Source organism: Aotus nancymaae, unplaced genomic scaffold, assembly GCF_030222135.1.
Source record: "Aotus nancymaae isolate 86718 unplaced genomic scaffold, 86718_ANA_hifiasm-v0.15.2.pri h1tg000041l, whole genome shotgun sequence".
Classification (NCBI taxonomy): Eukaryota; Metazoa; Chordata; class Mammalia; order Primates; family Aotidae; genus Aotus; species Aotus nancymaae.
Window position 1 is genome coordinate 38,462,101 of NW_026988455.1, and position 20,019 is coordinate 38,482,119.

The window sequence follows — 20,019 nt, forward strand, 5'->3', positions numbered from 1 at the left end:
CTATAATTCAGATCAAATATCTATGAAAGGCATCTAAAAATGCTGGATAAAGACATAAGATAAAATATAAGAGTCTCTAGCGAACATATTATGACTTAGGATTAATAGGACCCAAAGATAGCTATGTAGAATAAAATAGAAAATAAAACTATAGAAATCAGTCAATGTAACAATCATTTATAGTAATAAATATAATGAGTTTAAATTTCCCCATTAAAAGTTATTACAGACTAAGTTTTTAAAGCATCCTACCAAATAATACATAGATAATTCTCATACATCTACTGCATCCCTGAACACAAGATCTCACATCTCCCTTTTTTTGAGATAATGTCTGGCTTTGTCACCCAGGCTGGAGTGCAGTGGCACGACCTTGGCTCACTGCAATCTCCACCTCCCAGGCTGAAGCCATCCTCCTACCTCAGCCTCCCAAGTAACTGGGACTACAGGCTTGCACCACCACACCTGGCCAATTTTTGTATTTCGTAGAGACGAGGTTTCACCATGTTGCCCAAGCTGGTCTTGAACTCATGAGCTCAAGCCATCCAGCCACCTTAGCCCCTGCAAAGTGCTGGGACTATAAGCGTGAGCCACAATGACCAGCATCTCACATCCCTTTTGAAAAGAATTTAGAAAATTAAAATAGGAAATAGGTGGTGAAGGTCATATGACATAGTGTGCTGACTATGTATAAGACACAGTTCTCTGCTATAGATATATAGCAGTGAACCATACCTTGTGAAGGTGACAATCCTGTCAGGATGGTGGTGGTAGTGGGGGAAGAGAGTAACCCAGTGACCCAGGGTTAGCAAAATGCAAGGTCTAGGGTAATAATTCCCACAAGACTACCCTTATTTTGACACTATTGTGAATTTGGAGGATTCCCAAAATCATTCTCAGGTGTGATAATTCCCTCGGAGGACTCACAGAAATCACTGAATGCTATTATACTCATAGATATGTTTTATTTCAGGGAATGGATAGAAGGTACAGCCAGCCAAGGAAGGGATACATAGGGCAGAATCTAGGAGAGGTCCAAAGCACCTGGCCATCCTCTCCCCATGGAGTCATGAATAGCAGTACCTCCTCCTGACCATGATATGTGACAACACATCTCTCTTGTTTTCTTCCTTAATTACTGGGATTCATTCCCATACTGCTCACACAGCTGTGTTTTAATCCACAGTCCTTCTGGAGGTCAGAACTAATATGACATGACCCAAAGCCCCATCATAAATCACATTGTTAGACTGTCCCATGATCAAAGCCTCTAGACAAATGGAGACACTCCAATCAGCCAGGACATTTCAGGAACCTCCACCTCCCAGTAGCCCAGGGCCAAATCTAGAAGGCTCCTAGGATAAGGTTGATTCTTCACTGCACAATAACTAGACAATGGTAACTAGAAAATAAACGCAATAACTGGACAACAAATGCAATGATAGCAAAAGAGCATAAAGGGACAGAGAGGGAAGTGACGGTGTCTCCCCTTGTGGATAGGGGGCAGGAGAGGCTGCTCTTGAAGCCTAAATGAAGAGAGGGAATTCAGCCACATGGACATTCAGGGAAGAGCATTTCAGGCAGAGGAAACTGCAAGATCAAAGGCACTGAGGCAGAGCACATTTGGGAAGGAACAGCAAGGAGGTCATTTTAGCTCAAAAGGGGTGAGTAGGGTGTGAGCCCTGGGGGAGTGGTGAGTGGCAGGAGAGAACATCAAAAGAGATTGGGGGTTGGAGGGGTACACATCCTACAGGGCCTTGTATAATTTGGACTTGATGAGGTCACTGGAAGAGCTTGAGCAGAGGAAAGACATGCTGTGACTTGGATTACAAAAAGTTTGCTCTGGTTCTCGTGTTGAGCATAGTGGAGCAAAGGAAAAATTGGGAAGCTCAGTTAGATGACTGTAATAGTGAAGGTCAGAGGTGACAGTACCAGAGCTGGAATGGGACAGAAGATGGGAGAAGTGGGTGGATACTGGATCTGGAATATATAAATATATATTTTATTTTTTGAGATGGAATTTTTGAGACAGAATCTCTTGTCACCCAGGCTGGAGTGTAGTGGCAAAAATCTTGGCTCACTCTGCAACCTCTGCCTCCCGGGTTCTAGTGATTCTCTGGTTTTAGCCTCCCGAGTAGCTGGAATTACAGTGGATCTGGTGTATTTTAAAGAAAGAACAATCAGGATTTGCCGATAGATTGGATTCCTGAAGATTCCTCATTTTACTATGTAAACATTTACTGCATTTATTTAGGCATGGCTTTCTTTTTTTTTTTTTTTCAGTAAATGGCCTGAAGCACGGTGACCCTTCTTGATCTAAAACATGTGTTTGATGTAGCCTCAATTATTTCTCCTATTCCAATTTGTTCTGTTTTCTTCCTTAATTGGCCACATCTCTCTGACTTGTTCTTTGTATTGACCGATTATTTTCTTAAATCACTTTTATCCCTTCATTCTTTTCTTTGCACTCTCTAAGTGCTTCTCCGGTTTATCTCTTTTTTTTGTTTGTTGGTTTCTTTTGTTAATCAGGGTTGACATTTTTGCAGTCCCAAGGGGTGCATTCATGGTTAGACAGTTAGATAGGTGGTCACATCTGAGACATGGTAGACTACAGTCTTCTGGTTGGGGGCAAGGAGGAAGATAGCAACAGAGGGTCCCAACCTTCAGTAGATGGGGTATATTCAAGCCGAGGGATCATGGCAGATAGAAACACAGGATCATCAGCAAGGAGAGTTCATGGTTACCTGTCAAAGATAATGCTTGATCCCATAGATGCTCCTCTCTGAGTCAGCAAACAGGGTTCAAGCAGACTCAGTTATTGGGAGTTATTTTATTTTTTCAAAATTATTTTAAAAGCTATGCTGCTTAGAAGCCTAAGAGGAAGAAACTGAGCAAATCAATAGCACAGATGTATATGTAATTAAATTCTCATACTAATTGGTGATGTCTGTTTGTAGCATCCTCCACTATACCCAATAATCTGATCTGTCAGAAATTTGTTTTATAGCTTTTTCAAAGAGTCAACTTTTTGTTTCATTGACCAACTCTACTTAGTTTTGATTAATTTCTACTCTTTATATTATTTTTCTTTTTCAATTTTATTTGTGTTTAACTTCTGGAGCTGAAATCTTGGTTCAGTTTAAATATTGCTTTCTAAACTGTGTAAACATATGTATGTGTTCCACTAAGTTTCACTTGGTGACATCCCATAAATATTGGTATTTAGAGCTCACCTTATTTTCATATCTAAATCATTTGTAATTTGATTTCTTCTTTAATCCAAGAATTACTTAGAAGTTGATTCTTAAATTTCTAGGTGCTTTGATTTTTGTTGATGGTGGTGGTGGTGATGGGATCTTTATTTTCTTGTTTAACTTCTAATTTTTCCATTATGGTAATTTCTTGTTTTTGGAATTTATTGAGACTTTTTGTGACTCAATACAAAGTACATTTTTATGAATGTTCCATGTGTTTGAAAATAAAGTGCATTTTTTTCAGGTTCTTAAAAAAAGAAAATAATGTGCATTTTTTTGTTTATTGGGTACAGAGTTAAATATTTTTATGTAGTAGATCAAACTTGTTAACTGTGTTATTAAAACATTTTCTAAATATTCTTTGAAAAAAAACCTGTCTGATCTAGGATCTGAGAACTGTATGATTTTTGTCCTTTGTGGGTGTTTCAATTTCCTCTTGGAACTCGAATAGATTTTTCTGTATATATTTCAAAACTACATGGTTAGGTACGCAACGAAAGTAGATGATGGCCAGGTGTAGTGGCTCATGCCTGTAATCTCAGGACTTTGAGAGGCTGAGGTAGATGGATCACTTAACCCAGGAGTTCAAGACCAGCCTGGTCAACATAGCAAAACGCCATCTCTAAAAAAAAAAAAAAAAAACTGGGCATGATGGTGTGTGCCTGTAGTTCCAGCTACTTAGGAGGCTAAGGTGGGAGAGTCACCTGAGCCTGGGAGGTCGACGCTGTAGTGAACCATGATTGTATCACTGCAAGTTAGCCTGGGCAACAGAGTGAGACCCTGTCTCAGAAAAAAAAAAAAAAAAAAGTAAATGACTGTACGTGATTTTAATTTTTGAAATGCTAAATAATCCAAACTATAATTTTTTTGGACTTGTTACTATTTCTACATCCAAAAAAATCTTTTTGCTAGCATTTATCTACGACTTTTTTTTTCCATTAATTTCTCTCAATTATGAGTGATTTCAACACAAATACTAATTAGATATTTGAAGAGGATTTTCTCCATTGATGGAAACCTATAGGATATTTTTTCCAACATTTAATTTTTGATTATTATGGATACATAATAGTTATCCATATTTATGGATACACGTGACATTTTGACACAAACATACAATGTGTGATGATAAAATCAGAGTAATTGAGGTAGCCAGCACCTCAAATATTTATTATTTCTTTCTGTTAGGAGCATTCTATTTCATTTTTTAAGTTATATTGAAATATACATTAAATTATTGGTAACCATAGTCACCATAGTGTGCTACTGAACACTAGATCTTATTCCTTCTCCCTAACTGTATTTCTGTACCCAATAACCATCCCTTTTTTATTTCCCCATTCCCACTACCCTTCCTAGCTTTTGGCAACCATTATTCTACTCTCTATCTTCATTTTTTTTCACCTCCTATATATTAATGACAGCATGCAATATTTGTCTTTTTGTTCCTGGCTTATTTTATTTCACATAATATTCTTCATTTCTATCCGTGTCGTTGCAAATGACAGGATTTCATTCTTTTTTATGACTAAATAATATTTCATTGTGTATATGTACCACATTTTCTTTATCCATTTATCAACTGATAGAAACTTAGATTGATTCCATATCTTGTTTATCTTGAATAGTGCTGCTATAAATGTGGTAATATGGTTGTCTAGATACCTCTTTTCTTTTCTTTTTTCTTTCTTTCTTTTTTTTGACAAAGTCTCACTCTGTTGCCCAGTCTGGAGTGCACTGATACAATATCGGCTCACTGCACCTCTGCCTCCCAGGTTCAAACAATTCTTGTGCCTCAGCCTCCCGAACAGTGGGGACTACAGGCATGTGCCACCACCCTTGGCTAACTTTTTGTATTTTTAGTAGAGACGGGATTTCACCACATTGGCCAGGCTGGCCTCGAACTTTTGGCCTCAAGTGATCTGCCCACCTCTGCCTCTCAAAGTGCTGGAATTACAGGCATGAGCTGCTGTGCCTGGCCTAGATATCTCTTTGATATATTGTTGTCTTTTGGATAAGTCATTTTAACTGGAGTGAGATGATATCTAATTGTAGTTTTAATTTGCATTTCTCTGATTATTAGTGATATTGAGAATTTTTTCCATACCTGTCAATCATTTGTATGTCTTTTTGTTTTTAGATAGGATTTTTGTTCTGTTGCCCAGACTTTAGTACAGTGGTGTGATCTTGGCTCACTGCAACCCCTGCCTCCTGGGTTCAAGTGTTTCTCCTGCCTCAACCTTCTGAGTTGCTGGGATTACAGGTGCCTGTCACCACACCCGGCTAATTTTTGTATTTTTAGTGGAGCCTGGGTTTAACCATGTTGCCTGGGCTGGTCTTGGACTCCTGACCTCAAGTGATCCACCCACCTTGGCCTCCCAAAGTAGTGGGATTACAGGCATGAGCCACCACGCCCAGCTGTATATCTTCTTTTGACAAATGTCTATTCAGATATTTTGCCCATTTTAAAATCAGATTATTATTTTTTTGCTATTGAGTTGTTTATATTATAACATATATATGTTATATATTATATAACATATATTATATATTATGGATATTAATCCCTTGTCAGATGAGTAGCTTGCAAATGTTTTCTTCCATCCTTTGGGTTGTGTCTTCATCCTTTGGGTTGTCAATTGTTTTCCTTGCTGTGCAGAAGATTTTCAGCTTGATGTAATTTTATTCATCCATTTTTGCTTCCGGCACCTGTGCTTTTGAGGTCTTACTCAAGAAATCTTTACTCACACAAATGTCCTGAAGTGTTTCTGCAATGTTTTCTTCTCAAGAAATATTTTTAGTTGCAGGTCTTAGACTTAAGTCTTTAGTCCATTTTGAGTTGATTTTTATATATGACAAGAGATAGGCATCTAGTTTTATTCTTCTGTGTTTAGATATCCAGTTTTCTGAGCACCATTCACTGAAGAGACTATTCTTTCCCTAATGTATGTTCTTGGTACCTTTGTCAAAACTTATTTGGCTTTAAATACATGGATTTATTTCTGTGTTCTCTATTCTATTCTGTTGGTCTATGCATCTCTTTTTATGCCACTATCATGCTGTTTTGGCTACTATAGCTTTGTAGTATAATTTGAAGTAGGGTAATGTAATGCCTCCAGTTTTGTTCTTTTTGCTCAGTATAGTTTTGGCCATCCTAGGTCTTTTGTGGTTCCATATAAATTTTTGGATTTTTTTTCTATTTCTGTGAAGTGTGCCACTATATTTTGATAGAGATTGGACTTAATCTGTAGATTGCTTTTGATTGTACAAACATTAAAAAAAAATTTTTTTTATTTCAATAGGTTTTTGGGGAACAGATGGTGTTTGGTTACATGAATAAGTTCTTTAGTGGTGATTTCTGAGATTTTGGTGCATTCATCACCTGAGCAGTGTACACTGTACCCAATGTGTAGTCTTCTATCCCTCGCCACCCTCTACTCTTTCCTTCAAGTCCCCAAAGTCCAATGTATCATTCTTATGGCTTTGGATACTCATAGCTTAGCTCCCACAAATGAGAGACAACATACAATGTTTGTTTTTCCATTTTGAATTGCTTCACTTAGAATAATTGTCTCTAATTCCATCCAGGTTGCTGCAAAGGCATTATTTCATTTTTTTATGCCTGAGTAGTATTCTATGATGTGTGTGTGTGTGTGTGTGTGTGTGTGTGTGTGTGTGTGTATGCCACATTTTCTTTATCCACTTGTTGATTGATGGGATTTGAGCTGGTTCCACATTTTGGCAATTGCAAATTGTGCTGCTATAAACGTGTGTGTGAGTATCTTTTTCAAATCATAACTTCTATTCTCTTTTTCAAATCATAACTTCTATTCCTCTGAGTAGAAAGCTAGTAGAGGGATTACTAGATCAAATGGTAGATCTACTTTAGTTCTTTAAGGAATCTCCACACTATTTTTCATAGTGGCTGTATTAGTTTACATTCCCACCAACAGTGTAAAAGTGTTCCCTTTTTACCACATCCATGCCAACATCTATTTCACCACATCTGTGCCAACATCTTGAGTTTCGCTCTGTCACCCAGGCTGGAGTGCAGTGGTGTGATCTAGGCTTACGGGTTTAAGCAATTCTTGTGCCTCAGCCTCCTGTGTAGCTGGGATTATAGGTGTGCACCACCACACATGGTTAATTTTTGTATTTTTAGTAGAGATGGGGATTCACCATGTTGGCCAGGGTAGTGTCAAACCCCTGGCCTCAAGTGATCCACATGCCTCAGCCTCCCACAGTGCTGGGATTACAGGTGTGAGGTACCGCATCTGGGCTGTATATCTTCTTTTGTGAATTGTCTATTCATGTCCTTAACCCACGTTTTGATAGGATCGTTTGTTTTTTTATGGCTGATTTGTTTAAGTTAGTTGTAGATTCTGGATATTAGTTCTTTGTTGGATATACAGATAGTGAATATTTTCTCTTACTCTGTGGGTTGTCTGTTAACTCTGCTGATTATTTCTTATTCTGTGCAGAAGATTTTTAGTTAGATTAAATCCCATCTATTTATGTTTGTTTTTGATGCATTTGCTTTTGGGTCCTTGGTCATGAGGTCTTTGCCTAAGCCAATGTCTAGAAAGGTTTTTCTGATGTTATCTTCTAGATTCTTTATGGTTTCAGATCTTAGACTTAAGTCTTTGATCCATCTTGAGTTGATTTTTGTATAAGGTGAGAGATGAGGATCCAGTTTCACTATTCTACATGTGACTTGCCAATTATCCCACCACCATTTGTTGTAAAGGGTGTCCTTTACCCATGTTATGCTTTTGTTTGCTTTGTTGAAGGTCAGTTGGCTGTAAGTATATGGCTTTATTTCTGGGTTCTTTCTTCTGTTCTATTGGCCTATGTGCCTATTTTTATACCGGTACCATGCTGCTTTGGTGACTATGGCTTTATAGTATAGTTTGAAGTAGGGTAATGTAATGCCTTTGGATTTGTTCCTTTTGCTTAGTGTTGCTTTGGCTATGTGGGCTCTTTTTTGGTTCCATACAAATTTCAGGATTTTCTTTTTTCTTGTTCTGTGAAGAATGATGGTAGTATTTGGATGGAAATTGCATTGAATTTGTACATTGCTTTGGCAGTATGATTATTTTCATAATATTGATTCTACCCATCCATGAGCATGTGTTTCCATTTGTTTGTGTTGTCTGGGATTTATTTCAGCAGTGTTTTGTGGTTTTCCTTGTAGAAATATTTCATGTCCTTGGTTAGGTATATTCCTACATATTTTATCTTTTTGCAGCTTTTGTGAAAGGAGTTGAGTTCTTAATTTAATTCTCACTTTGGTTGCTGTTGCTGTCTAGCAGAGCTACTGATTTGTGTACAGTAATTTTGTGTCCTGAAACTTTGCTGAATTAATTTACAAGTTCTAGGAGCTTTTTGGATGAGTCTTTAGGGTTTTCTAAATGATACAATCATATTATCAGCAAGCAAAGACAGTTTGACTTCCTCTTTAACAATTTGGATGCCTTTATTTCTTCATCTTATCTGATTGCCCTGGCTAGGACTTCCAGTACTACTTGAATAGAAGTGGTGAGAGTGGGCATCCTAGTCTTGTTTTAGTTCTCAGGGGCAATACTTTCAACTTTTCCCCATTCAGTATAATGTTGGCTGTGGGTTTGTCGTAGATGGCTTTTATTAACTTAAAGTATGTCTATTCTATGCTGATTTTGCTGAGGGTTTTAGTATGGGCTTTTTTTTTTTTGAGACGGAGTTTTGCTCTTGTTACCCAGGCTGGAGTGCAATGGTGCGATCTCGGCTCGCCACAACCTCCGCCTCCTGGGTTCAGGCAATTCTCCTGCCTCAGCCTCCGGAGTAGCTGGGATTACAGGCACACGCCACCATGCCCAGCTAACTTTTTGTATTTTTAGTAGAGACGGGGTTTCACCACGTTGACCAGGATGGTCTCGATCTCTTGACCTCGTGATCCACCCGCCTCAGCCTCCCAAAGTGCTGGGATTACAGGCGTGAGCCACCACGCCCGGCTTCTTAGTATGGGCATTTTAACAATATTCTTCCAGTTCATCAACATGGAATATCTTTCTGTTTATATGTTTCCTTTTCAATTTCCTTTATCAGAGTTTTATAGTTTTCATTGTAGAGATCTTTTGTATCTTTGGTTAAGTTAATTCCGAGGTATTTTATTTTATTTATGGCTATTGTTAGCGGAATTAATTTTTTGGTTTCTTTTTTAGATTTTTCACTGTTGACATATAGAAATGTTACTGATTTTTTTGTATGTTGATTTTGTATCCTGAAACTTTACTGAACTTATTTATCAGTTTTAATAGTTTTTTTTTTGTGGAGTCTTTAGGGTTTTTCTCCCCAAATATCAGATCATATAATTTTCAAACAAGGATAATTTGACTTCTTTTCCAATGTGGATGTCCTTTATTTCTTTCTCTTGTTCTAATTGCTCTGCCTAGGACTCCAAGTACTGTGTTCAATAACAGTGGTGAAAGTGGGCATCCTTGTCTAGTTCCAAATCTTAGAGGAAAGACTCAGTTTTTCCCATTTAGTATGATACCAGATGTGGGCTTGTCATATATAGCTTTTATCAAGTTGAGGTATGTTCCTTCTACACTCAATTTTATAAGAATTTTTACCATGAAGCGATGTTGAATTTTACTGAATGCTTTTTTTTTGGCATCTATTGAAATGATCATATGTTTTTTGTGTTGTTCATTCTGTTCACATGATGTATCACATTTATTGATTTGCATATGTTGAGCCATCCCTTCATCTCTGGGATGAATGCTACTTGATCATGATGAATAATCTTAATATGTTGTTGAATTTGGTTTGGTAGTATATTGTTGAGGAATTCTGCATCTATGTTCACCAGAGAGATTTGTCTGTAGTTTTTTTCTTTCTTTCTTTCTTTTTCTTTCTTTCTATGGTATCTTTGTCTGGTTTTGGTTTCAGGGCAATATTGGCCCCATAGAATGAGGTTGTAAGTACTCCCTCCTTTTTAACTTTTTGGAATAGTTTGATTGGGATTGGTTTCAGTTCTCTTAAATGTTTGGTACAATTCATCAGTAAAACGGTCAGGTGCTGGACTTTTCTTTGGTGGAAGACTTTCATTACTGTTTCTATCTCATTATTTGTCATTGGTCTATTTGGGTTTTGCATTTCTTCATGGTTCAATCTTGGTAGGTTGTATGTCTCTAGAAATTTATCCATTTTTCTAGGTTTTTCAATTTATTGATGTATAGTTGCTCGTAATAGTCTCTACTGATCCTTTGAATTTCTGTGGTATCAGATGTAATGTTTTCTTTTTCATCTCTGATTTTATTTGAGTCTTCTATTTTCTTCTTAAACTAAATGTTTGTCAATTTGGTTTGTTTTTTCAATAAACCAATTTTTCATTTCATTGATATTTTGTATCATTTGTTTTTTAGTCTTAATTTCATTTTTTTCTGTTTTGATCTTTACTATTTTTTTCTTCTATTAATTTTGGGTTTGCTTTGCTCTTGCTTATCTAGTTCTTTAAGATACATCATTGGTTGGTTTATTTAAGGTTTTTCTACTTTTTTGATGTAGGTGTTTATTGCTATAGACTCCCCTGTTAGTATTGCTTTTGCTCTGTCCCATAGGTTTTGGTATATTGTGTTTCCATTATCATTTGTTTCAAGTAATTTTAAAATATCTTTCTTAATTTCTTTATTGACCCGATAATCATTCCAAAGCATATTTTTAAATTTCCATGTGTCTGTAGGATTTCCAAAGTTCTTATTACTGATTTCTAGTGTTATTCTATTGGGTTCAGAAAAGATACTTGACATAATACTTTAAAAAAGTTTTTGAGACTTATTCTGTAGCCCAACAGGTGGTCTATCCATATGTTGATGAGAAAAATGTGTATTCTGGAGCTGCTGGATGAAATGTTCTATAAATGTTTATTAGGTCCATTTTGTGTATAGCATAGGTTAAATCTGATGTTTCGTCTTCTTTTCTTTCTTTCTTCCTTTTTTTTTGAGTCAGGGTCTCATTCTGTCACCCAGGCTAGAGTGCAGTGGTGTAATCATGGTTCGCTGCAGCCTCTACCTCCTTCGCCTGAGCAATCTTCCACCTCAACCTGCTGAGTAGCTGAGACTACAGGCACAGTCCACCATGCCCAGCTAATTTTTTTTTCAGAGATGGGCTTTTGCCATATTGCCCAAGCTGGTTGTGAACTCCTAGACTCAAGCAATGCACCCGCCTTGACCTCCCAAAGTGCAAGATTACAAGCATAAACCATTATGCCCAGCCTAGCCTAATATTTCTTTGTTGATTTTCTGTCTTGATGATCTGTGCAGTGCTGACTGGAGTGTTAAAGTCCACATCTATTATTGTATTGGGGTCTGTCTCTCTTTAGCTCTAATCATATTTGCTTTATATATTTGAGTGTAAATATATTTATAATTATTATGTATTCTCTTGCTGAACTGGTTTCTTGTCATTATGTAATGAACTTCTTAGTCTCTTTTTGCAGTTTTTGTCTTGAAATCTATTTTATATGACAGAAGTATAGCTCTTCTTGCTCTTTTTGGGTTTCCATTTGCATGGAATATCTTTTTCTATCCCTTTTTTTCAGTCCGTGTATGTTTATAGGTAAAGTGAGTTTGCTGTAGGCAGCATATAGGTCTTGTGTTTTTATCCATTCAGACACTGTATGTCTTTTGGCTAGAGATTTTAGTCCATTTACTTTCAATGTTATTGTTGATAGGTAAGGACTCACTACTGCTATTTTGTTTTTTGTTTCATGATTTTTTGATTATTTATATCATCCTTTCTAAATTCCTCCTTCCTGTCTTCCTTTGTGTAAAAGTGATTTTCTCTGGAAGTATGTTTTAATTGCTTTTATTTTTGTCTATCTATTAAGTTTTGCTTTTTATTTTTTGTGTATCTATTATAGGCTTTGTCTTTGTGGTTATTGTGAGTCTTGCAAATAACATCTTGTACTGCCTATTTTAAACAGTGACAACTTAAGTCAGATTGCAAAGCAAAGAAAAATAAAACCCAAGCAAGCAAAGAGAAAACAAAAAACTCTACACTTTAACTCTATCCTCACTTTTTGATTTTTGTGGTCTTTAGATTATTTATATTGTCCATCTCTTAAAAATTTATTGTTGTTACTACTTTTGATAGGTTTGTCTTTTAGTCTTTCTGCTAAAGAGATGTGTGTTTTATACACTGTAATTACAGTGTTATTCAGTATTTGTCTGTGCACTTACTATTATCAGTGAATTTAGTAACTTCAGATTATTTCTTGTTGGTCATAAGCACTCTTTCCTTTTTCTTTTTTTTTTGAGACAGAATCTTGCTCTGTTGCCCAGGCTGGAGTGCAGTGGTACGATCTTGGCTCATTGCAACCTTCGCCTCCTGGGTTCAAGTTGATTTTCCTGCCTCAGCCTCCTGAGTAGCTGGGATTACAGGTGCGTACCACCACACCTGGCTGATTTTTGTATTTTTAGTAGAGGCGGGGTTTAACCATGTTGGCCAGGCTGGTCTCAAACTCCCGACCTCAGGTGATCCACCTTCTTCGTCCTCCCAAAGTGCTGGGATTACAGGCATGAGCTACCATGCCTGGCCCATTCTTTCCTTTTTAGATTGAATAATTCCCTCTAGTATTTCTTGTAAAACTGGTCTCTGTTGACAAAATCTCTCTGCTTTTGTTTGTCCAGGAAAGTATTTCTCCCTTCGTGTTTGAAGAATAGTTTTGATGGATATAACATTCTAGGTTGCAAGTTTTTTTCTTCAGCACTTTGAATAAATTATCCCACCCCCTGCTGGCCTATAAGGTTTCTACTGAGAAGTCTGCTGCCAGGTATATTAGAGCTTCTTTACATTTTTTACTTCCTTTTCCTTGCTGCCTTTAGATTCCTTTCTTTATTTTTGATCAGGGGAGTCCAATCTTTTGGTTTCCCTGGGCCACATTAGAAGAAGAGGAATTGTCTTGGGCCACACATAAAATACACTAACACTAATGATATAGCTGATGAGCTAAAAAGAAAATTTAAAAAACCTCATAATTTTTTTTCTTTTCTCTCTTTTTCTTTTTTTTTTGTTTTGTTTTGAGACAGAGTTTCACTCTTTTGCCCAGACTGGGGTACAATGGCCCGATCTCAGCTTACTGCAACCTTTGCCTCCTGGGTTCAAGTGATTCTCATGCCTCAGCCTCCCAAGTAGCTGAGATTACAGGTGCGCACCACCACGTCCAACTAATTTTTTGTATTTTTAGTAGAGATGGGGTTTTGCTACATTGCCCAGCCTGGTCTTGAACACCTGAGCTCAAGTAATCCACCTGCCTTGGCCTCCCAAAGAGCTAGGATTGCAAGCATGGGCCATCGTATCCTGCCAAAATCTCATAATATTTTAAGAAAGTTTACAAATTTCTGTTGGGTCACATTAAAAGCCATTCTGGGCTGCACGTGGTCCATGGGCTGTGGATTGAAGAAGCTTGTTTTTGATCTTTGAAATTTTAATTATTACATTTCTTGAGGTAATCTTATTAGGGTTGAATCTTCTTGATGTTCTTGGACCTTCTTGTACCTAGATATTTATACTTTTTGTAGGTTTGGAAAGTTCTATGGTATTATTTCTTTGAATAAACTCTCTACTTTCTCTCTCTCTCAACATCCCTTTTAAGTCCAATAACTCTTAGATTTGCCCCTTTGAGGCTTTATAGGTTTTGTAGTGTGCTTCATTATTTGTTTTCTCCTCTGAATGTATTTTTATATAGTTTGTGTTTGAGCTCACTAATTCTTTCTTCTGGTTGATCAGTTCTGCTATTGAGAGACTCTGATGTATTTTCCAGTTTGTTAATTGATTTTTTCAGCTTTAGAATTTGTGCATGATTTTTTATTTTTTAAATTGAGACCAAATCTCACTCAGTTGCCCAGTCTGGAGTGCAGTGGTGCCATCTCAGCTCACTGCAACCTCTGCCTCCCAGGTTCAAGTGAGTCTCCTGCTTCAGCCTCCCGAATAGCTGGGATTACAGGTGTGTACCATGTCTCCCGGAAATTTTTTTTTTTTTTTGTATTTTTAGTAGAGATAGAGTTTCACCACGTTGGCCAGGCCAGTATCGAACTCCTGACCTCAAATGATCTGCCTGCCTCAGCCTCCCAAAGTGCTGGGATTAAAGGCATGAGCCACCACACCTAGCCAAATTTGTGCTTGAATTTTCAAAAATTTCAATCTTTTCCCAGTGCTGAAAAGATTTGGGAGGCTGAGGCAGGTGGATCACGAGGTCAGGAGTTTGAGACTAGCCTGACCAACAAGGTGAAACCCTGTCTCTACTAAAAATACAAAAAAATTATCTGGGTGTGGTGGTGTGCACCTGTAATCCCAGCTACTCAGAAAGCTGAGGTAGGAGAATCACTTGAACCTGGGAGGCAGAGGTTGCAGTGAGCCGAGATAACACCACCGCACTCCAGCCTGGGAGACGGAGTGAGACTCCGTCTCAAAGAAAAAAAAAAATCTATCTTTATGTTACATTTTTCTGATGACAATTCTAAATTTCTTCTTTCTGTCATCTTGAAGTTTATCAGGCTTCCTGAAGACAGTGACTTTGAATTACCTGTCTGAAAGGTTGCAAATGTCCATCACTCCAGGATTAGTCACTGGTGCCTTATTTAGTTGGTTTGTTGAGGTCATGTTTTCCTGTATCTTCTTGGTGCTTGTGGACTTTTGTCAATGGCTGGGCATTGAAGAATCAGGTATTTGTTCTGATCTTGACAGCCTAGACTTGTTTGTCCTGTCTTTGTGAGGGCTTTCCACTAATTCAGGAAAGATTGAATGTCGTGGCCTAAGCTTGTGGTTGCTGCAACTGTGTCAGCACTAGGGGCATCTTTTAAGCCCAGGAAGACTGCAATGCTTATCTAGGCGGCAAGCCTAGATAAACTGCCTTGATGGACTTGGTTAAGATAAGGGCGAATTTCCAGGGTTACTGGGCAAAGTCTCTCATTATTTTTCCTCTTTCCCCTAAACACAAGGGTTCTGTCTCCATACTGGGCTGCCTGGAGAATGGAGAATGGGGGATGGGTGTTGCAGGCACTTCCATGACCACACACCTGGCACTGCACAGGATTGCACCTGAAGCCTTGTAGACCAGTATAGTTCCGCTCCTTTCTGGCTGCTGCTGATGTTCACTCAAGGCCCAAGACTAATCAGCAGGTGATAGATTCTGCTAGGATTGGCTTCATTCCATCAGGGCAGTGAATGCTTCTGTCCCAGGGTAGGTCTAGAAATGCCATCCAAGAGCAAAAACCTGAAATCTGGGGCTTCAGAAATCTGCCTGGTGCTTTATTGTACTGTGGCTGAGCTGGTACCTAAGTTGAAAGACACAGTCTTTTGTATTCTTTCCTCTTCTCTCCCCAGGGGGAAGGAGTCTCTCTTGGAGCTGTACTGCCTGGAGTTGGGGGAGGGGTAACTTAGGACTCCCTCGGCCACTGCAGCTGGTGTTTTGGACTGGGTCACACCCCAAGTCCACTGCCTCTGAGACCAGTACCACACCCGGACTTGTCCTAGGACTGCAGTCCTTTATGTCTTCCTGCCATTCAAATTTAGTCCAGGTCCCAGGCCACTCTAATCAGCTAGTGGTGAAGTCAGCTAGGACTGAGTTCCTCCTACCAAGGCAGGAAATTCTCCTCCAGGCTAAAATGCTTCCTCAGTGAGCACTTGCACAACTCTTCCCTGTACTGTGTTCTTCTGTGACAGGCAAACACTAAGTTCCAATGCAAAGTTCCACACTCACTTCACTCTCCCTCCCCCAAACACACAGATTTTCTCACTGTGCTGCACTGTCTGGGGCTGGAAGATGGATGGAGCAGGAAATTAAAGATTGTCCTTCCTACCCTCTTTAATGACTCTTTCCTTGATACTGTATTCAAATTTGGTACTATAATTTCTCACCTTATTTTTGTGTCCTATGAAAGTGCTTTTTGCATGGATAGTTGTTCAATTTGGTGTTCCTGCAGGGAGACAATCACTGGAGGGCTCCCTGAGACTATCTTGCTCCCGTCTCCCCTAAGGTTCTCTTTTAAAATATTACTTATTTAGATTTTTTTTTTTTAAAAAAAACCTGATTTGTGACTCTCCTTATATATTTTTAAATTTTTTTCCTTCTTTGCATTGCTGTAAGACTCCATCTTTATGAAGGGTAACTAACATATCTGTTATAAATTAGTGTGTATAAATTCATTTTGTGTCATTTTATTTTATGTTTTCTGTGCATTATGCTGTCCATTGTTTCTCTTTTTTCCCAGGAATATAGTATGCTTCCCCATGTACTTAAATTTTTTTTTCTGCCTTACAACAAGAGTTTATAATTTTGATCATATGAGATTTTGTACTTTATGGTATTTATTACTGTATTCAGTGAATTTGTTCCATTTCATTTCTTACTGATATAGTACTTTAAAATGTAGATTTTTGCATATTGATCATCCATGCCGCTATCTAATGAAATTATCATTTTACTTTGAATAGATTGTTGGAAAGTAGTCATTTTGTGTTTTGTCGATATACAATAATATTGCTTAAAATATAAAGATGATTTTTAAAGTTTTATTTTATATTTATTCCAATTAAATAATTCTTTTTGTCAGATATACATAGTTTCCTTCTATTCATGTATCAGTCAGAGTTTTTTATTAAGTATGTCTTTTGGCAGCTATTAGTAAAACTGTAGGCTCTTCTTTTCCTATCAATTCCTATGTAACATTTATTTCAACCTAAATTTGTTATGTGGGAAGTTTATAGCTTTTAGGAATCATTTTTCTTTCTTTTCAGCATATGCAGACAATAAAGAGGGTAATATTACTACAAGAATAATACAATGTGATGTATTGTTTATTTAATGGTGGAATTTATATTAATAACTTTATAAATGACCTTAATCTTAAATTTCTAGTAATATTAAGATCTGAAGGTCTTCTTTATATTTCTCATTTGGACTTTACTTCATTTTATGGTGGGAAATTGTTCTTCATAGCTGAATTTTGGAAGTACTGCTTACAAATACTGATCATCTGTAATAATTGTTTTTCTCATAATGGGCTATTGTGGTGTTCACATAAAAAAATATATGTGAAAGATGTCATAAGATATAAAGAACTCTGCAGTGGTTAGTCACTGTTCTTATAGCAAGTGCTCAATCTGTATATGTTAATTCAATTTAATACCTAACTTGGCCACCTTAACAGCATATTTCCTTTTGCAGTTATCTATGCCCTTTTAAAAAGGAGTATGTGATCTTGTGCCCAGGAATGCGGTAGGTATATGGGAATTATTTATTTACAGATGAATTACAATAGACAGCCTTTTTGTAAAGGCAGACTTTGGGGTCTGATTTTACTGTTGATGCTGACGACACGTCTGTGAAATACATGCTCCCCAATGGTCATTTTGGTCAAACACGAAGCTGAGCAGATGCATGCTTGAGCGCCAACCACCTGGCAGGCCTTTGTTGACTTGGCAAGAGTCTCCAGGCTGGGAAATTTGAAGAACACATTTCACTCCAGCTGAAGGCAGGATTATGAGTTGATGATTTACTGTGAGACCCAAGGTTTACTCTAGGGATTTATATGCAGAATGAAATGGGAAGCTTGGGGATTTGTATCCATCAGGCATAAGGATCAGGAGCCAGAAGGTGAATTATAGACTAAAGCTGTTTCACCAGCTGGTGAGACTTTGCAATTCAATTCCAATGCAGGTAGAACTGCATTCATTAACAATGAGCACTCAGGCAAGCTGGCATAGACTTTGCCAGGGTCTTTGCCTACAAAGGAAGTATCTTTCCACAAGGTAAGCAGAGACTTAGAGAAAATACCCTGTGGTTTCTCCTAGGTTGGGTACCATGAGCCATTTCCTAAGTAAAGAACCTAGAATGTCTTATTCTGCTTTGTGGTTATCAGATGTGTTCAGGTGTCAGAGCTCACATGCTCCTTACAGAAAAATAATACCTTATTATCAAGTATTACTATTAGTCATAAAAGAATTTAATAAATATTTTGGTTTTAAACATTATTTCATTGGTGGTTAAATTCTAGTATAAACAATATTTAGTCAAGGCTTTCTTACTTTATAAACTCTAGCTTCAACACACAATTCTTCCCCGCATACAGCTAAACCTTAAACCTTAAGATTTCTGTGAGTTTCTGGGTGTTTAAATCCTCAGCACCATAGAGATCATTCTGAGGTTTTTACTAAAAATTTGAAAGTGCATGGGAATGACATTGTTCAACGAGCAGCAAACAACTTAAAACCATACATTAGCCATCCCTGCTCTTAAAATCCTCTGGGCTACTCTGCCACCAAGAGTTTCTCATTGACCTGTTGGTTCATTAATGCCCAAGTTGCATGATCTCATTAAATCTTTTCTTGTTGTCTCTTCCCCAGGTTTCTTTATATACTTCTCTCTTAGAGAGCCTTGGAAACTAAATTATTCTCTAAAACCTGTAAGTCCAAAGCCATAAAGTCTCAACAGAATGGAGCATTTTATGTTTAATGGACACTGTCTTTCTGAGCAGGTAGTTGTGATTATAGGTAACCGATATTTTTTTTCCTGGTTCACCAATATAGATGAGTGGCATCCAGTCCCAATGTTTTAAAAAAGAATTATAAGGGAGAACAATCAACTATTGATCTAGCTTGTGGATGACCAGTTTGGTGAGGGCATAGTGGTAGAAACATGGGCTAAAAATAAGCTTCCCAGGTGAGCATATTTAGCCTCTGTAACCAGCCTACTCACGACCTTCCTCTTCCACACCCCCTCCATCATTGCTCATCATGTACTCAACTGTCTATGGAGCCAGACAGGTAGCAAATGCTTACAAGATGGAAACCAGAGAAAATGTGTCCTGTCTGAAGGGAATAGCCTTGACTGGGCACTCATCAATTTTTGCATGTGGGAATGTGGGAACCATGTTGCCAGATCTGCTGGTTTTTACAAAAGAATCTAGAAATTTTGATTTGATACAAAATTTTCTAGTTAGGTATAAGCCCCACAAAACATGTCTGCAGGCAGTATTTAGAATGCAGCTGCCAGTTATGCTACATTCTAGACCTTTCTGTCTCAACATGCTTCTTTCACTCTTTGTTGTGGCAAATATCTTGGCATACTTCAGGGCTCAGTTCAAAGGGCCTCTTTTCTCTGTTTTGCCATTCTCCCCTATAGCTATTCCCAAATACTATTACTTCCTCTTCCTCCTCCTCCTCTTCCTCCTCCTCCTCCTTCTTCTTCCTTTTTTTTTTTTTGGAATGGAGTCCTGCTCTGTTGCCCACACTGGAGTCTAGTGGAGTGATCTCAGCTCACTACAACCTCTGCCTCCTGGGTTCAAGCTATTCTTGTGCCTCAGTCTCCCTAGTAGCTGGGATTACAGATGTGCACCACCACTCCTGGCTAATTTTTGTATTTTTAGTAGAGACAAGGTTTTGTCATGTTGACCAGGCTGGTATTTCTTTACAGTTTCCAGAGTTCTCTCTTCAAATACCTCCTTCAAAATGTGTCATGGCATTTCGTTTTTTTTTTCTTTCTTTCTTTCTTTTTTTTTTTTTTTGCTGGTCTACCTGCTTTGCTACATTGTGAAAACCTTAAAGATGGGGGCCATGTTAACCATCGTTTTATCCTCAGGATCTGGTATAGTACTTAGCACATAGTAAGCACTCAACGTTTGTTGAATGCATGAAAGAAATAGACATGATTTGGGGACCTGAGGACTGAGCTCAGATCTCTTTTTTGCTTTGCCCTCTCAAATTATTTTTGCTAAAAGGCAAG

The 20,019-nt window shown here is 37.8% G+C and overlaps 1 protein-coding gene across 14 annotated transcripts in view; it reads left to right on the top strand.

Annotated features, from left to right (window-relative positions):
• TRPM6 (transient receptor potential cation channel subfamily M member 6) overlaps window positions 1-20,019 on the top strand; it is a 247,770-nt gene that overhangs the window by 168,270 nt on the left and 59,481 nt on the right. The window contains exon 43 of one of the 14 annotated variants that reach the window (XR_010337039.1): window positions 1,501-1,934. The exons of the other annotated variants lie outside the window; for them this stretch is intronic. The gene's annotated coding sequence lies outside the window, so the exon portion shown is untranslated. Of the gene's footprint in view, window positions 1-1,500; window positions 1,935-20,019 lie in introns of those variants that run through there. 14 annotated transcript variants of the gene reach the window in all.